General features: G+C 41.1%; 3 long non-coding RNA genes across 3 annotated transcripts; all 3 read left to right on the forward strand.

The window, feature by feature from the left end:
• Positions 1 to 1185: 1185 nt before the first annotated feature.
• LOC109768335 (uncharacterized) lies at positions 1186 to 2379 on the forward strand. The gene is made up of 3 exons (XR_012189534.1): positions 1186 to 1590; positions 1708 to 1769; positions 2230 to 2379. It is a non-coding gene; the product is annotated as an uncharacterized lncRNA (long non-coding RNA).
• A 7288-nt stretch (positions 2380 to 9667) lies between these two features.
• On the forward strand, positions 9668 to 10510 carry LOC120969035 (uncharacterized). The gene is made up of 3 exons (XR_012189535.1): positions 9668 to 9888; positions 9998 to 10108; positions 10203 to 10510. It is a non-coding gene; the product is annotated as an uncharacterized lncRNA (long non-coding RNA).
• A 1542-nt stretch (positions 10511 to 12052) lies between these two features.
• Positions 12053 to 14071, forward strand: LOC141026390 (uncharacterized). The gene is made up of 2 exons (XR_012188455.1): positions 12053 to 12510; positions 13820 to 14071. It is a non-coding gene; the product is annotated as an uncharacterized lncRNA (long non-coding RNA).
• The last annotated feature ends 525 nt before the right edge of the window (positions 14072 to 14596 follow it).

The raw sequence follows: 14596 nt of genomic DNA on the forward strand, positions 1-14596 counted from the left end.
TTTTTCTTATATAGTAAAGGGCCCGGTGTGGATAGGTCATTTCAGAATATTTGTTGTCAAGTGTGCACCGTGTTTTCGCTGCTCATCGTTATGCTCAGACGATTCCCAAATTTCCATAGTTTTTGAAGACATGTTTTACATATTATCCTCTTCACTTTTTGTGTATGTTTTACGCCTTAGATATTTGACAAAAAAATCTCATGTCGAGAAGTTCATATATTACTACCTAGGAAATCCAGAAACTAAAAACCAGAGAGTTTAGAAAACTAACACCGCACCGGCCACATTTCCTTCACCGGCCGACGACGAGCAACTCGTGCGGTGGATCTATGTTGTGGGATCCAGGGCACGGGCAAAATCTCCTTGGATTTTAAAATACGCCAATTGCAGAAGTTCAAAATTCTTATCCAGTAAGAACAAAAAAGTATGCTCTCTAAAGCTGCTTGTGTTTATGCTCCAAAATAAAAAGAAAATTATTTTGTCTGGAACAAATACTAAGGGACATTTGCTTCCCTCTGAACATAAATTTTCATCTCTACTCGATATATTTCCAACTATAAAAGTAGACAACTTTTGTGATTTATGCAGTCTGCTTGTTGCAAAACAAGTGAACTCTAGAGATCTTTTGCTCGTTTATTACGTAAAAATATGGGACACCCGAAGTTCAAATATTAAATTCAAGGCAGAAAAATTAAAAAAAGATCTAGTTATCAAAATAAAATAAAACCCATGAACTACTACTAAAAAAATGCAAAAATGCAAAAGTTCAAAAATAAAAATTTGAGTTGCAATTCAACTATGCGTGATGTTTTCTACAAAACTGAATTTAAAATTGAGTGGTACAATGTTTATTACAAAACTAGGATTTTTTTTCCGCTACACAAGAATAACACACTAAGAAGTCCAAATTGAAAAAACCAAGAAGTTCAATTTAAAAAAATAAAAAGTTCAATGTATATGAAAACCCCAAATTTTCCTCGCTACTAAATACTAAACAAGGAAGTTCAATTTCATAAAACGGAGCAGTTCAATATCTATACTCCTAATGTCTCAGTTGGTAGTCTCCGTTCCGGGTTTATTTTCGTCCCACCATTTTCGTCCGGTTTTTTTTCGTTGTTTTTTTTTCGTCGGTTTTCTCGTCCCTTCCCCGCACATAGCAAAAAAACAGCCAGCGAGGCTCCCCTCGATCTATGTATTCTATCCTACGATCTCTCAAGGACGCCCCAGCCCCCAATATGAGCCGCCGCCGAGATCCAAGACGAGCCGCCGCCGAGATCCGAGTCGATCCGCCGCCGCTGAGGACCGAGTGGAGCCGCCGCCGGCGCTGGCCAGGCTCCCCACGATGTGCGCGCCGGGGCGCCGCTCCCGCTCCCGCAGCCGAGCATAGCAGCAGCGGCGGAGCCCTGCCACCGGCGAGCTCTCTCTGGCGGAGGAGGGCGGGGGCGAGCTCGCCGTCTCCCTCGCGCTCAACGCCAGCGGGGACGCAGGCTTCGACACGGCCGCCTACATAGGCGCGCTCCAGGCAAGGCGCTTCGGGAGGTGGATTCTTTGGTCGCCGCGGATGGCATCCACGCACGACCTCGTGACACAGTGAGTGCAAGATTTTTTTCTTTTGAGTCTCGCTCCATCAGAAAAAGAAAGAGACCATGAATTTCCTCTTGAAATCGCTCAAATTGGGCTTACTCTTTGCTTCCCCTCTGCCTGCAGGAACTTCGCCAAACTTCCGGTGGGCGTCGTGTGCGCCACAGACATGCAGTTCAAAGGCAAAGGTGCGTCAAATATGTATGCCAATTAGTGCTTGTTTTTGTCGTCCCTTTTAGTGTGTCTCTCTGATGATTTTTCAATTCAATGTCTGTCACTTTGGTGGGTAGATGAATTGTGTTGTTCTGTTTGTTGTATGTTCAGTTGATGTTACTGAAGATCTGAAGTTGCTGCATGCTGTATGGGATAAATAATTCGAGAAATAGCAAATTTGTTGAGTGGATTTGCATCTGTTACACCTTAATATGGTATAAATTTTATTTTGTGATGTCAGTAGAGGAAAACTATGCTGGATATATTTGCTCTGGTATATTGATATTGTGCCTATTCACTTTGTTTCTTATGTCCTGCTTCATTTTTCTTTCTCTAATTGTGTAGCTCATCTCCAGGCTCGTGGAGATGCTATTTTTCTATCACCCAAATGAAATGAACAACGCTTCATTTGACTTATTTATTGTATTTTGATAGGTATGATTGGAATAATCAACCACACCCTCCTCGTCCTACCGGAGGCAGCTCCCCTCCACGTGGCCGCTGCAAGAGCAGCCGTCGGATCCTGACGCGTTGTCGACGATGACTACGGCAGGTGTGACGCGCTGGCCCCGGATACAGTGACCGTGATAGCCGACTGCTACCTCTTGAGCACTGCGTTGGTTTTCCCTTGAAGAGGAAAGGGTGATGCAGCAAAGTAGCGTAAGTATTTCCCTCAGTTTTTGAGAACCAAGGTATCAATCCAGTAGGAGGCTACGCGCGAGTCCCTCGCACCTACACAAAACAAATAAATCCTCGCAACCAACGCGATAAGGGGTTGTCAATCCCTACACGGTCACTTACGAGAGTGAGATCTGATAGATATGATAGGATAATATTTTTGGTATTTTTATGATAAAGATGCAAAGTAAAATAAAAAGCAAAGGAAATAACTAAGTGTTGGAAGATTAATATGAAGAAGATAGACCCGGGGGCCATATAGGTTTCACTAGTGGCTTCTTTCAAGAGCATAAGTATTTTACGGTGGGTGAACAAATTACTGTTGAGCAATTGACAGAATTCAGCATAGTTATGAGAATATCTAGGTATGATCATGTATATAGGCATCACGTCCGAGACAAGTAGACCGACTGCTGCCTGCATCTACTACTATTACTCCACACATCGACCGCTATCCAGCATGCATCTAGAGTATTAAGTTCATAAGAACAGAGTAACGCCTTAATCAAGATGACATGATGTAGAGGGATAAATTCATGCAATATGATTAAAAAAACCATCTTGTTACCCTCGATGGCAACAATACAACACGTGCCTTGCTGCCCCTACTGTCACTGGGAAAGGACACCGCAAGATTGAACCCAAAGCTAAGCACTTCTCCCATTGCAAGAAAGATCAATCTAGTATGCCAAACCAAACTGATAATTCGAAGAGACTTGCAAAGATAACCAATCATACATAAAAGAATTCAGAAGATTCAAATATTGTTCATAGATAAACTTGATCATAAACCCACAATTCATCGGTCTCAACAAACACACCGCAAAAGAAGATTACATCAAATAGATCTCCACGAGAGAGGGGGAGAACATTGTATTGAGATCCAAAAAGACAGAAGAAGCCATCTATCTACTAACTATGGACCCGAAGGTCTGAGGTAAACTGCTCACACTTCATCGGAGGGGCTATGGTGTTGATGTAGAAGCCCTCCGTGATCGATGCCCCCTCCGACGGAGCTCCGGAACAGGCCCCAAGATGGGATCTCGTGGGTACAGAAGGTTGCGGCGGTGGAATTAGGTTTTTGGCTCTGTATCTGATCGTTTGGGGGTACGTAGGTATATATAGGAGGAAGAAGTACGTCGGTGGAGCAACAGGGGGCCCACGAGGGTGGAGGGCGCGCCCTAGGGGGGTAGGCGCGCCCCCTACCTCGTGGCTTACCTGTTAGTTTCTTGACGTAGGGTCCAAGTCTCCTGGATCATGTTCGTTCCGAAAATCACGTTGCCGAAGGTTTCATTCCGTTTGGACTCCGTTTGATATTCTTTTTCTGCGAAACTCTGAAATAGGCAAAAAACAGCAATTCTGGGCTGGGCCTCTAGTTAATAGGTTAGTCCCAAAAATAATATAAAAGTGAATAATAAAGCCCAATAATGTCCAAAACAGAAGATAATATAGCATGGAGCAATCAAAAATTATAGATACGCTGGAGACGTATCAAGCATCCCCAAGCTTAATTCCTGCTCGTCCTCCAATAGGTAAATGATAAAAACAGAATTTTTGATGCGGAGTGCTACTTGGCATAATTTCAATGTAATTCTTCTTAATTGTGGTATGAATATTCAGATCCGAAAGATTCAAGACAAAAGTTCATATTGACATAAAAATAATAATACTTCAAGCATACTAACTAAGCAATTATGTCTTCTCAAAATAACATGGCCAAAGAAAGTTAACCCTACAAAATCATATAGTCTGGCTATGCTCTATCTTCACCACACAAAATATTTAAATCATGCGCAACCCCGATGACAAGCCAAGCAATTGTTTCATACTTTTGACATTCTCAAACTTTTTCAATCTTCACGCAATACATGAGCGTGAGCCATGGACATAGCACTATATGTGGAATAGAATGGTGGTTGTGGAGAAGACAAAAAGGAGAAGATAGTCTCACATCAACTAGGCGTATCAATGGGCTATGGAGATGCCCATCAATAGATATCAATGTGAGTGAGTAGGGATTGCCATGCAACGGATGCACTAGAGCTATAAGTATATGAAAGCTCAACAAAAGTAACTAAGTGGGTGTGCATTCAACTCGCTTGCTCACGAAGACCTAGGGCATTTTGAGGAAGCCCATCATTGGAATATACAAGCCAAGTTCTATAATGAAAAATTCCCACTAGTATATGAAAGTGATATCATAGGAGACTCTCTATCATGAAGATCATGGTGCTACTTTGAAGCACAAGTGTGGTAAAAGGATAGTAACATTGTCCCTTCTCTCTTTTTCTCTCTTCATTTTTTTATTTGGGCCTTTTCTTCTTCTTTTTTTGGCCTCTTTTTTTTCGTCCGGAGTCTCATCTCGACTTGTGGGGGAATCATAGTCTCCATCATCCTTTCCTCACTTGGGACAATGCTTTAAAAATGATGATCATCACACTTTTATTTTCTTACAACTCAACAATTACAACTCAAAACTTAGAACAAAATATGACTCTAGGTGAATGCCTCCGGCGGTGTACCGGGATATGCAATGAATAAAGAGTGACATGTATGAAAGAATTATGAACGGTGGCTTTGCCTTAAATACAATGTCAACTACATGATCATGCAAAGCAATATGACAATGATGAAGCGTGTCATAGTAAACGGAATGGTGGTAAGTTGCATGGAAATATATCTCGGAATGGCTATGGAAATGCCATGATAGGTAGGTATGGTGGCTGTTTTGAGGAAGGTATATGGTGGGTGTATGATACCGGCGAAAAGTGTGCGGTATTAGAGAGGCTAGCAACGGTGGAAGGAAGAAAGTGGGTATAATCCATGGACTCAACATTAGTCATAAAGAACTCATATACATATTGCAAATATCTACAAGTTATCAAAGCAAAGTATTACGCGCATGCTCCTAGGGGGATAGATTGGTAGGGAAAAGACCGTCGCTCGTCCCCGACCGCCACTCATAAGGAAGACAATCAATAAATAAATCATGCTCCGACTTCATCACATAACGGTTCACCATACATGCATGCTACGGGAATCACAAACTTTAACACAAGTATCTCTCAAATTCACAACTACTCAACTAGCACGACTATAATATCACCATATTCATATCTCAAAACAATTATCAAGCATCAAACTTCTCATAGTATTCAACACACTCATAAGAATTTTTACTACTCTTGAATACCTAGCATATTAGGATTATTTAAGCAAATTACCATGCTATTTAAGACTCTCAAAATAATCTAAGTGAAGCATGAGAGATAAATAGTTTCTATAAAACAAATCCACCACCGTGCTCTAAAAGATATAAGTGAAGTACTAGAGCAAAAATTATATAACTCAAAAGATATAAGTGAAGCACATAGAGTATTCTAATAATTTCCGAATCATGTGTGTCTCTCTCAAAAGGTGTGTACAGCAAGTATGATTGTGGTGAACTAAAAATCAAAGACTCAAATCATACAAGACGCTCCAAGCAAAACACATATAATGTGGTGAATAAAAATATAGCTCCAAGTAAAGTTACCGATGGAAGTAGACGAAAGAGGGGATGCCTTCCGGGGCATCCCCAAGCTTTGACTTTTTGGTGTCCTTAGATTATCTTGGGGTGCCATGGGCATCCCCAAGCTTAGGCTCTTGCCACTCCTTGTTCCATAATCCATCAAATCTTTCACCCAAAACTTGAAAACTTCACAACACAAAACTCAGCAGAAAATCTCGTGAGTTCCGTTAGCGAAATAAAACAAAAGACCACTTAAAGGTACTGTAATGAACTCATTCTTTATTTATATTGGTGTTAAACCTACAGTATTCCAACTTCTCTATGGTTTATAAACTCTTTTACTAGCCATAGATTCATCAAAATAAGCAAACAACACACGAAAAACAGAATCTGTCAAAAACAGAACAGTCTGTAGTAATCTGTAACTAACGCAAACTTCTGGAACTCCAAAAAATCAGCCAAAATAGGACGACCTAGACATTTGTTTTATTGATCAGCAGAAATTGGAATCAATATTTTATCACGTTCTGGTGATTTTTAACAGTTGTTTTCGTGAACAGAAAGTTTCTGGAAATTTCTGCAAGATTAAATAACTATCATCCAAGAAGATCCTATAGGTTTAACTTGGCACAAACACTAATTAAAACATAAAAACACATCTAACCAGAGGCTAGATCAAATATTTATTGAATAACTGCAAGGAAAAATATTGGGTTGTCTCCCAACAAGCCCTTTTCTTTAAAGCTTTTAGCTAGGCATTGATAATTTTAATGATGCTCACATGAAAGACAAGAATTGAAGCATAAAGAGAGCATCATAAAACATGTGACAAACACATCTAAGTCTAACATACTTCCTATGCATAGGCATCTTATAGAAAAACAAATTATCATAGCAAGCAAAAACTAGCATATGCAAGGAAGCGGAAAGGAACAATAGCAATCTCAACATAACGAGAGGTAATTTAGTAACATGAAAATTTCTATAACCATATTTTCCTCTCTCATAATAATTACATGTAGTATCATAAGAAAATTCAACAATATAGCTATCACATAACATATTCTCAACACGATCCACATGCATGCGAAGTTGACACTCTTCCAAAATAGTGGGATTACCATTAACTAAAGTCATGATTTCTCCAAGCCCACTTTTATCAAAAAAAATCATAAGATTGAATATTATCCAAATATGTGGGATCTAAAGTTGACACTCTTCGAAACCCACTTTCAATATTATTGCAAACACTATTATCAATCCTATATTCATCATGGGGCTTAAATGAATTCTCAAGATCATAAGAAGAATCTCCCCAATCATGATTATTGCAACAAGTAGTGGACATAGCAAAACTAGCATCCCCAAGCTTAGGGTTTTGCATATTATTAGCATAATTTACATCAATAGAATTTATAATAAAATCATTGCAATCATGCTTTTTATTCAAAGATCTATCGTGAATCACTTCATAAAGCACTTCATCACAATTTTCAGATTCACGGATTTCAAGCAAAACCTTATAAAGATAATCTAGTGCATCCAAATCACTAGGATTTGGTTCAACATAATTGGATCTCTTAAAAAGATTGGCAAGCGGATGAGGATCCATAGATATTAGCTTCTCTGTTTAGGAATAAATACTCAACTATTTCAACCAAACGTACAAACGAGCCAAGTAAGACATCAAGGCAAACGAAAAGACGAACGGAAAAGAGAGGGCGAATAAAACGGCAAGGGTGAAGTGGGGGAGAGGAAAACGAGAGGCAAATGGCAAATAATGTAATGCGGGAGATAAGGGTTTGTGATGGGTACTTGGTATGTTGACTTTTGCGTAGACCTCCCCGGCAACGGCGCCAGAAATCCTTCTTGCTACCTCTTGAGCACTGCGTTGGTTTTCCCTTGAAGAGGAAAGGGTGATGCAGCAAAGTAGCGTAAGTATTTCCCTCAGTTTTTGAGAACCAAGGTATCAATCCAGTAGGAGGCTACGCGCGAGTCCCTCGCACCCACACAAAACAAATAAATCCTCGCAACCAACGCGATAAGGGGTTGTCAATCCCTACACGGTCACTTACGAGAGTGAGATCTGATAGATATGATAGTATAATATTTTTGGTATTTTTATGATAAAGATGCAAAGTAAAATAAAAAGCAAAGGAAATAACTAAGTGTTGGAAGATTAATATGATGAAGATAGACCCGGGGGCCATATAGGTTTCACTAGTGGCTTCTTTCAAGAGCATAAGTATTTTACGGTGGGTGAACAAATTAATGTTGAGCAATTGACAGAATTCAGCATAGTTATGAGAATATCTAGGTATGATCATGTATATAGGCATCACGTCCGAGACAAGTAGACCGACTCCTGCCTGTATCTACTACTATTACTCCACACATCGACCGCTATCCAGCATGCATCTAGAGTATTAAGTTCATAAGAACAGAGTAACGCCTTAAGCAAGATGACATGATGTAGAGAGATAAATTCATGCAATATGATAAAAAAACCATCTTGTTACCCTCGATGGCAACAATACAACACGTGCCTTGCTGCCCCTACTGTCACTGGGAAAGGACACCGCAAGATTGAACCCAAAGCTAAGCACTTCTCCCATTACAAGAAAGATCAATCTAGTAGGCCAAACCAAACTGATAATTCGAAGAGACTTGCAAAGATAACTAATCATACATAAAAGAATTCAGAAGATTCAAATATTGTTCATAGATAAACTTGATCATAAACCCACAATTCATCGGTCTCAACAAACACACCGCAAAAGAAGATTACATCGAATAGATCTCCACGAGAGAGGGGGAGAACATTGTATTGAGATCCAAAAAGAGAGAAGAAGCCATCTAGCTACTAACTATGGACCCAAAGGTCTGAGGTAAACTACTCACACTTCATCGGAGGGGCTATGGTGTTGATGTAGAAGCCCTCCGTGATTGATGCCCCCTCCGGCGGAGCTCCGGAATAGGCCCCAAGATGGGATCTCGTGGGTACAGAAGGTTGCGGTGGTGGAATTAGGTTTTTGGCTCCGTATCTGATCGTTTGGGGGTACGTAGGTATATATAGGAGGAAGAAGTACGTCGGTGGAGCAACAGGGGGCCCACGAGGGTGGAGGGCGCGCCCTAGGGGGGTAGGTGTGCCCCCCTACCTCGTGGCTTCCCTGTTAGTTGCTTGATGTAGGGTCCAAGTCTCCTGGATCATGTTCGTTCCGAAAATCACGTTCCCGAAGGTTTCATTCCACTTGGACTCCGTTTGATATTCTTTTTCTGCGAAACTCTAAAATAGGCAAAAAAAACAGCAATTCTGGGATGGGCCTCCGGTTAATAGGTTAGTCCCAAAAATAATATAAAAGTGAATAATAAAGCCCAATAATGTCCAAAACAGAAGATAATATAGCATGGAGAAATCAAAAATTATAGATACGTTGGAGACGTATCACTGACAGGCATCGGCTCCGTTGATCGCGACGAAGCGAGGTACCAGCGACCATGACCTTGATGAGAGGCAGGCGGTAAAGTCGAAACCGCCTTGTCCATAGCTGCAGGTTGCTTCCCGATCAGTCCAAGATCTGTCCGAGACGACGGCAAGACGAACGCTTCCCATGTGCAGTGCACATAGTAGGTATGTGCCGCTCACACGTCCTCGAGCCTATTCATCGATGTGTGTTGCACTTGAGGAGGAGAAGGATGTGAGGTGTGTAGAATTCGGCGCAAAGGGAGACGATCAAGATGGTGGAGCAGAATCCAGAGGACGCCGGGAGACCAGGTAGAGGAGAGACACCACTCAGAGCCCATCGATCCAGTGAGCAGTGTGTGGTTTTCTTGGTGACTGGTTTCGTGATGCAGGTGTTCTGGTCCAACTTCCTCTTTTCCTTCTTTGTGGTCTATCTGCTGCGGTGAGCGGGGGATTGCTAACTTTGTGGTCTTTTCCTTCTTTGCATGATGCCCATGATTTGATCTATGAACTTAACCCGATCTTGGTTCTGATTTGGTTGTTCCTTGCAGATTGCCGCACAGGAAACCTGCCGAGCCGACATTGACGCCAAGTGCGGCGATGCCGCTTCCAATGATTGTGAGGGCAAGTTCTTCCCGGGCTTTACCAAGATCAACTATTAGGTGAGGCCATTGACCTTGAACTGAACAAATTAAGTGTTGTTAAAGGGTTACTTTCAGTTTAACGTTTGTCCTTGAATGAACAAATGCACTACAGGGTCCAACTAGCAAGAGGCCGCTTGCTTACAAGTGGTATAACACAGAGGAAGTGATTCTTATAAAGAAAATGGAAGCATGATTTGCAGAAATATGCCTTTTTGGTGTATATCCTTTTAATTTACTTGTACATTATGTGCTACACTAGGATTACATATTTGTTTTGTGCTACGGGTTTGGTTGTGGTTCAGTGTGGCATTCTGGCATACGTTCCGGGATACCGGAGGAGATCCTTTTGGTGCACCTACCTACAAAGAACTGGCCTTGGGAGGATGGCATGAATTCCCTGGCCATGGCTACGAGAACTATGGGACTTACCCGATCTTGTGTTTTTTGTCCATGGCTGGAACCAAGAACTTATGCTTAGATTTCTGTTTTGGTGAAAGCTCAATTCAAGTTCATGGAGAAGCTTGGAGTTGATAGGTGGTACTTCCATGACAGGGACATCGCCCCTGATGGAAAAACACTCGCGGTATGATTTTATCAGAATGATTCTTGAAGTTGCAAGTTGCAACCCTAAGCTAGGGAACTGAGACTGGTAATGACCGACATTAGAGTAGTTTTATTATAATTATATTTACAAGAGTACATGACTATCTTTTCAGCACAAGGAATATGGTTGATGGTGTACGCCCCGGCTGCGTCCAGAGCATCCCAACACCAAGTTCTAACCCCTATTTCCAATCTACCTCCATGGATCTTGCCTCTCACTAACCAAGAGCAACAATTCAACGAGTTTCAGACTTGACAAGAGAGATGAACCTAGAGTTTGAGGCTTGGGTAGTATACATTGACTCAATGATGAGTGTTGTATGGTGGTCAAGTGGTGCCACTTCCCCTCGCCAGGCGTTGCTTGCTCTGCTCGCTGAAGGTGCTCTGTGTTGGTGTTTGGCTGCTATTGCTGTTGTATGTCAAGGTATGTAGCATCTACTTGCAATGGATTCGTGTTGTGCTAAGGTGAGGGTTTATGAAGTACTATTATATTCGGTGTTTCTTACGCATATGTGATGTTCACTGATTGCAGTATGATATTTCATAAGGCTAATTTCCTTGTCATGACATCCTGTACTATCTATGTGATAACACCCAGGGACTTCCAGAGCTAGATGTAAGGATAAAGTGGCCTAATGATCTATATCTGAAGGGCTTAAAAGTTGGTGGCATTCTTTGTACCTCATCATATGAGCCGAAAGTCTACAATATTTGCACTGGTAAGTATGTTCCAAATGGTGTTGACGCCAGCAGTATAAGATGATGACGCTGTTCGTCCCAGATAGTTCCAACCGCTTTGATAGTTCCCATCTCTACCCATGTTTCTATGCATTAGGAGTAGAGACTCAATGTTTCACAGTTGAGTTGCATTTTGTTTTGGAATTGGTACAATCGTCATCACACTCTCTTTCTCAAGAACGCTGCCCTCTTCTAGCCACCCATTGACCGTAACCCTACCCGGCGAGATTGCCGTGATTTTCTGATGGTGATGGTCTGATGGATCTAGGAGGATTGACAGTTTGTAGCAATATTGTAGAATGAGATGTTTATTTCATTTTATTTGAAATGGATGAGTGCTCTGCGTGTTTGTTAGGAGAGAATCCATGTTTCAAACGTCCATTGCCGGAGAAGTCAAGATTTGTTAGTAGCTGATGCAAAGGAGGAGGACTTGTTGGGTTGTGGTGACGTCCCCGGCCTAATTGATGGAGAAGCAATCCCTCATCTCAATGGTCGATAGTCCTGTGATAAATCCTGGCCTAATCTCTCATCGGTCACATAGAGCTTGAAAAAATCACCATGCATGTATGAAATCCCAATGACAGTTGCAAAATAAAATTGAAAGTTTGGGATGATGATCTATGATATTTATTACTTATTGATAGAGCTGACATGTGATTTAAATGCTAATGAGGGTAGTTTAGGTTTCATTGTCTTTAATAATTTTTGGCTTGGCCGTCAGGGTACTGCAATGCTATGGGTTGATAAAGAAAGAAGGTAAATAAATGAGAAAGCAAGACAGAATTGGCAGAATCACGACAAAGGACGTCTGCAATGAATTGAGAGTCGCTACTGGAATATTTCTTTATTTCTTTTTGGTAATCTTTTTCTGGGACTCCAATTTGTTCACTTGATGTTGATGGGTGTTTTCGAGGGATCTCATACTATTTTTCTGCCAGACCACATACATCCTGAGACTCTTGTTTTGGACCTTCACGCTGTTCACTAGATGGTTTTTCTAGATTCTGCCACCGAAGATGAAGAGAGTGTTGTTGTGTTTCTTCGGAGCGAAATGGCAGAGTTGCCTCAACGTATCTAAGGTAACAATCTTCTGCATCCCCTTCTTCTTTGTGCTACCTGTCAAGATTTAGATGCTGCAATTCTTCAATCTAGAGTTGCCTTAGATGATAGAACTGATTTACTAAATTGCTGGCTGGTGCATATATTTCACTGTAGAAAATGTTGGCTGTGCTCATGTCAACGTAATGATGAACAACATCAACGCCATGATTTTTCCTTGCTCGAGTTTTGGTTTGTGACTATATAAGATAGCATATCTTTGCAATCAGTATAATCTAGCTAGCCAGTTTGGAGCACAATATTGTCACTGTATATGTCAAGTTTGACAGTTGCTGCCTATTTCTAGCTAGAAGTTGGTTCCGGTAAGCAAGAGTGGTGATCTGTAGTACTTTTACCTTGATGTTTATCGAAAATAAGTTCACCTCCTAAATAGGCTGGGCTATTCCCTGTCTTCTTGGTCGATCGATGGTTCTCTATAATACTCGTTAGCTGTTCGGACCATGTCGCTTTTTAGCTTGTGCTGCTTGTGTGGCAGCACTGTTTCATTATCTTGTGAAATAGTACCGATGCTTATTTAATTTGTCTACCAGGTGTCCAGTTCTTAATGTGGTCTCCTTTTTCTTGAGTAGTTATTGCTACGATCTTGTTTGTTAGTTCATCTTGGTTTGGTCTGTTATGCAACCTTTGCTCTGAATTGTGAATGCGGACATGTGCAAATCACTGCAGCCAACGACACTGAACTTGTTTGGCAATAAAGAAACAGCGATGATGTTTCTAACAAGTTTCCTTGTTTATCTATAATAGTACTAGAAATCGTCTGTTTATGAGTGTTAGTTGGATATACTACCCATCAGGAGACGTAATCCAGATTGTTAGCTTCCCTGACATCTTCATACATTGTAGCACCACATAACATCTTCATACAATCAGAATCCTTGGTCGGATTATAAATACAGAGATCTTGTGGTATCTCACCAGCCACCAGGTGACCTGACTGGTCCATCCATCTTCGGCCCATCAAGTTGCATCTTGTGTGTCACATCAGATTCTTCTTGCTTTTGTGTTTATTACTATTTGATTTAATCTAAAAGTAGTTCTGTACCTCTTGATGTAGCTCTAACAAGGCCATGAAATAATTCATACTATTTCTTCATTGTAATTTTCCCTTTGCAAACAGTCTACAGCCTCTGAAAAAGAAAGAAGCTTGCGTTTGTTCTCTTCTTAATTTTGTATTTTGTGCTCTTAATATTCCTTTAAATATACCTGATCGTTGTTGTATGCAAGGGAAAAGTCTCTTTGTTTGCTGAGACGAATTTTGTTTTCCTCCAGGTCCCACTGAACCAGGTTGAGAAGTGGAACAAGCAGAGGGAGAATGAGACATTTGCAGGGCCCCTCGAAATCGTCTGTTTGAGAGTCTCCTTGGTTGCTTTTGTGTCTGCGCTACTACTGACTTGTAGTTGGAATTTATGCTCCTGTCATGTACTCTCTTCCAACAATCGCTGCAGAACATCAAGTGATGCTTTTCTCTATGTTGCATAAATAGTTCAGCATGCTTATGTATTCTTAGCATGCTTAAATGTACGCATGTCTTGCCTGGGACTTGTGAATGCCGAGAACCTATGAGACATTTTTGGTTCTAAGTCATGCTGATGTGAGAGAATATGTTGTTGTTATGTGACAGCACAATTATGTGATGATATATTGATTCCAAGTCAAGAGAATTATGTTGTTCATGTGAAGAACTGTTGCAAGATTAGATTTTAATTGTTTTACACCATTTTAATTCAATATGGCAATCCCTTCCTGCCAAACATTGTTTTGTACAGAGGGGGATTTGAAGGATGTGTGGCTGGAGGGGGATTTGAGGTTTCAAGGGGATTAGGTGGAAGAGGAGGATTCACCAAATCCCCTGGAATCCTCTCCCAAAACCTCCACAATCCCTTGCTGTCAAACAAGGCCTTAAGGGATCATTTTAGTCTGTTCTGCGACCAAACACGTTACAAACGGGCAGGAAATGATGCTTTTCTGATCCACCTCGTTCTCCTTTCCGATCCATTCCCGATTCTCTACTCCTAATGTCTGACATGGTAGCCTTGCTTCCACGTT

This window comes from Aegilops tauschii, chromosome 7 (assembly GCF_002575655.3).
Source record: "Aegilops tauschii subsp. strangulata cultivar AL8/78 chromosome 7, Aet v6.0, whole genome shotgun sequence".
Classification (NCBI taxonomy): domain Eukaryota; kingdom Viridiplantae; phylum Streptophyta; class Magnoliopsida; order Poales; family Poaceae; genus Aegilops; species Aegilops tauschii.